This window comes from Mauremys mutica, unplaced genomic scaffold (genome assembly GCF_020497125.1).
Source record: "Mauremys mutica isolate MM-2020 ecotype Southern unplaced genomic scaffold, ASM2049712v1 Super-Scaffold_100251, whole genome shotgun sequence".
Lineage (NCBI taxonomy): Eukaryota > Metazoa > Chordata > Testudines > Geoemydidae > Mauremys > Mauremys mutica.
The window spans coordinates 761,674-766,510 of NW_025423295.1; the positions used below are offsets into that span (position 1 = coordinate 761,674).

The following is a 4,837-nucleotide window of genomic DNA, read 5'->3' on the forward strand; positions in this document are numbered from 1 at the left end:
GCCAGGATGGGTAAGGAATGGTGCCCCTAGCCTCTGTTTGTCAGAGGGTGGAGATAGATGGCAGGAGAGAGATCACCTGATCATTACCTGTTAGGTTTAGTCCCTCTGGGGCACCCACCATTGGCCACTGTTGGCAGATAGGATACAGGGTTGGACGGACCTTTAGTCTGACCCAGTATGGCCATTCTTATGTTTTTATGAAGGGAGGAGGAGTATCTTAGGACAGAGTTTCTGTAGTGTAGTGGTTATCACGTTTGCCTAACATGCAAAAGGTCTCTGGTTCAAAACCAGGCAGAAACATGTAGGCTTAATTTTCCCAGCTCCTACTGGCCTGTCCCTCAATCCTCCTCCCTATTGGTCCAGGGCAGAAGAGGTGGCTGTAAGAGCAGCCAGGTTCCTGAGCTGGGCCTTCTAGCGTTTGGGGATGGTGGAGCTGACTGGGGCATGGTGCTGGCAAAATGCCTCAGGGCGCTGGCGGGAGGAGCAGGCCAGGGCTAGGGCTGGGGGGGGGGAGAGAGACCAGCAGGTTTCCTCTATTGTTTCCTACTCGCTTTTTCTCCTCTACATAAAGTTGCTGACTTTTTCTGGGAATCTGGCTAGCTCAGTGGGCCAAGCATCAGACTTTTAATCTGAGGGTCCAGGGTTCAAGTCTCTGGTGAAACACTCAACTATTCCTTGAGATCTTAAAAAGCTCTGTCTTTGAAGTCCTTCTTGATGTTACTTTTTCTTTTCAAGATTTTTGCCTTTCCTAAGAAGGTCCTTTTGTGTGTGGGATTGAAGGGGCAACTTCCTGACACCGCCCCCCCCACCTCCCATCCTCGCAGGCTGGAGGAATAAAGGCCTCTGGGCAGGGGCAGCTCTAGACTAGCTACCTGCAACTGGTGCCCTAGGCGAACCCTGGAATCGGCGCCCCCCACCCCCAAACCCCAAGGGCAGATCTAGGCTGAGGTATTTTGGTAAACGGGGAAACATTTTGCCCCTTTTTTCCTTTTAATGTTTTTAAGCCTTTTTTTTTAAAACAGAGGCTTAATTATTCGGTTTGTCCATCCGTCCATCTGTCCAACCAATGTTTCTTTCTCCATCCTTCTGGTTCTGGCTGCCCCTTACTACAACCATAACTTTGGTCTTGAACTTTATAGAGTAGTGAGGTACCTTAAGGGTTAAATGCTAAATCCCAAACCCAAACAACACTAGTTACCTGTGTCTGGCAAAAGGTGTCTGGCAGTTTTGCCACTTTGAATGATTCAAATGGATTTTCAGTGGCATTATAAAAAAATCCCAACAAAGCAGAACCAAACCAATTCATCTTAAACCTACAAAACAAGAGTTTTACAAACCATGAGTGTCAGTTTAGGTCCTTAAAACCTTACATCATCACACACAGTTCTCCTTTGCCTAACATCCCTTGCACTGCGATTACTCTTTTTTACACAACTGAACCCCGATTACACATCCATCTTGTACAACCAGAGCCAGCCAGGGGCAGGCAAGTTAAGTTCCAATAGAAACCCCGGACATTCCTTTAGTGATTTTGATTACATTACCCATTAGTCAAATAATTTTGATGAGATTATCTCTCGACCTACTGCCTGCAGCCATCCCCTATAGACCATTTCTGTGGGCAAAGGGCCCATTTCCCCTCAGAATGGCTGTAAAAGCTTCACGGGACAAAACATAGTGGTGGTAGTAGCCACTTTATCTGACCCTCTTGTATAATTTAATTACCAAACTTCTATCAAATGTGACTGCACAGAGCTGCACATACAGTTACGTACAGTTACATTCACTGAAAGTGAGCAACTGTCCCCAGAACTCACTGCCAGTGGCACAGGTACCTTTTAAGTACCGAGACGTGCAGTGACATCTTTCATAGGAATCGGCCAGCGTGTGCATGGCCGGCGTGTTCAGAGCAATGGTTGCCCACAGGTGCCGTGTCAGGCTCTGGCCCCGCGTGAGACAATGGACCACTTTATGGTGGCTGGTTTGTTTCCCCGGCAGGTGTGGGGACTTTGGGCTACATGATGGCAGTTGCCAGATTTGGTTGGACAGGATTCTTTTCAGCTCACCTGAGGCTTGTTCCTGGCCGAACGAGGGCAACCACAGGGCGCCAGCAGAACCAGCTGCAGCAAGGGCGCCCTCAGCAGGGGCCGCCGTATAGCGGGCGGGTGTCACGGGACACACTGCGCCTGCTCAATGTCAGAAAATCCCCTTCAGACTAAACCAGTTTGTTTCTCGAAATCAAAACAAGTGGGATGAAAGTTCTTTGCAAAAATATTTTGTTGCAAAACAAAAGCATCTCCTGTTTGTCAGAGTGTGTTAAATTGTCTCGTCACACACAGAGGGGAGACACTTAGATCACAAACATTAGATAAGATGCTTCAGTCTGAGCTAAGTAGTTGCTGCTCTTAACAATTGCAAAATAAAAAAAATACAAATGAAATAGACTATTTCAGCTATTCTATTATGTCATAATCTGCTCTCAGTAAATGTGATAGGACACCTCATATTATGCACTACTCCTAGTGACACTCTCCAATGGATCCCCACCCACCGTGAGGTAGGTAGGAGAGGATCATTATAATCCCTACTTGAAAGAGGGAGAAGCTAAGGCTGAGAAAGGAGCATTGACTTGTCTTAGGTCACACAGCCAGTCAGTGGCAGAGTTGGGAATAGGACCTAAGAGCCCTGATTTTCAAACTAACCATCGGATCTTGAATTTCATCCATTGACTGACCTGAATAAAGTGCTCTCAGATGAGCTCCAGACCAACAACACTGCACAGTAATTATTCAGCAAGTATTTGAGGAGAACTGCAATGTTAGAGAGAATCATGAACTGCTCAGAGACCATTAATGCAGAGAAGCAGCAAAATTCATCAAACATATGACTGGTTCTGACTTATTTACTTGGTCTTAAAAGAGAACAACAAGGACTTGAGTCTCCTCCCTGTCAATAACCCCCTGCTCAGCCAATCAGGGTAGAGACTGAGGACGGGAAGCTGAGGGTTCTCACCAGGGAGCCCAAAGGATGGCCCAGATCACTGGTGGGGATCACTGACCGAGCACTATTTCAGCCCCACAGTTTTGGGTGGACCTCCCACAGTGGGAGCTGCCAAACACTCCGCCGCAACACATACACACACCCCGCTCTTGGTGTTGGGAGGGAAAGAGGTGAAAGGACAAAAGAAGCAAGAGAAGAGAAAGGAGGAAGGGACGGAGGAAAAGATGAAACACAAAGGACAAACCCTAATGTCCCTAGTGATTCTAGGGGACAAAATCCCAGGTGCGGAATAAAATTCTGCCTCCTTGAGCTCGTGTTTTCCATGCTTAGACTTTGTCACCAGATGGATCAGACTGAACCGGTTTCAAACCTCGAGGAGGCTCTTACCTTCTAAACAGGGACGGCTGTTTTCTAGTAAAATCAGGAAAAGGGAAGGAGAAAACTCAAAAGAGGTTCCTCCTGGCACTCATGTCCGTGAACCCAAATACTCTTTCAGTCCTCAAAGAGAGACCTGGAGAAGGAGAGTTGCTGAAGCAAAGCCACAGGGGTCTCTGAGGTTTCCCTGGCCCCTCGCCCCTGTCCTGCCTGGCTGATGTCAGCATCTCTCTGTGAGGTCACCACCTCCCCACCACCTTTGACCAATAGTCTGAGGTCCTGCAAAAGGCCTTTGTGATGTCACTGCCACATCCCTCCCTTGCTGTGCTAATGTTCTGCCCCTGGCCAAGCACTTGGGAGGTTTGAGCTACTCCCTGTGGATCACCCCACTCAAGGAGCGTTCGTTCTAGGCAGCAAGCCGGCTAGACAGGAAAACATCAGACGCTGCTCCCAATGCTACACTCAGTTTTTCAGAAATTAGTCGACTTTATGGCCAGAAGAGACCATTAGAGCATCTAATCTGACCCCCTGCATATCACAGGCCTCCTGTATGACACAATAGCTACTTTTGGAGCAAACACATTCCAGAAAGGCAGCTAGTCTTCATTAAATGACATCAGGAGATGGACAATCCACCACTTTCCTTGGTAGCTTGTTCCTGCGGTGAATCATCCTGGCTGTTGAATATGTGTGTCTTACTTGTAATATGAATTTGTCTCTTTTCACCTTCCAGCCACTGGGTCTTGTTATTCCTTTCTCTGCTAGATTAAAGAGTCCTTTAATACACAACCTTTTCTCTCCATTAAGGCCCTTCAACACTTCAATGAAGTCACCTTTCAATCTTCTTTTGATAAGCTAAACGGGTTGAGCTTGTTCAATAGCTCACTAGAAGGCATTTTTTTCCAGCCCTCAGAACATTTGTCATCAGACTCCTGAACTTCAACGGGATGTGGTTCTTGTTCTTCTGCACAACATAGCTCCTGGAGAAGAGGGATCTGCAAATGTACATTCATATGATACCTTTGTTTAACTGATGAAAACATAAACTAGACACTTAGAGGATTGGAACTGATTTCAGCTGATGGACAGCTTCGCTAGGTTTTTATGCATTTGGACAGCGAAATGTTGAGTGTTTACATTGATATCAAGCACTCCTGTATAGAGGAAACCCTGAACATAATGGAGAATGGAAATGGAAATGTTTTCCTTTTTTTAAAAAAAAGAAAGAGGGTTATAAGACAACAGGGGGGTTTGAACTGAGGACTATCCCCATGACAACAGGACTATAGAATCGTGATGTCCAGCACTTTGAAGGACAGACCCTGCTTCATCGAGGTCCTTTGCCATTCCCAGACCACAGGTGGTTTTAAAAATGGGGTTTGATTAAACTTCTTAAATGTGGCAAACACCACAGCTTGCACACCCACCGATATAGCTTCTCCCACTGACATAGCTGCCACCT

At 46.7% G+C, this 4,837-nt stretch overlaps 1 non-coding gene across 1 annotated transcript; it reads left to right on the plus strand.

Moving 5' to 3' along the window:
* Positions 1-227: 227 nt before the first annotated feature.
* TRNAV-AAC lies at positions 228-300 on the plus strand. The gene has a single exon. It is a non-coding gene; the product is annotated as a tRNA-Val (tRNA).
* Positions 301-4,837: the final 4,537 nt, after the last annotated feature.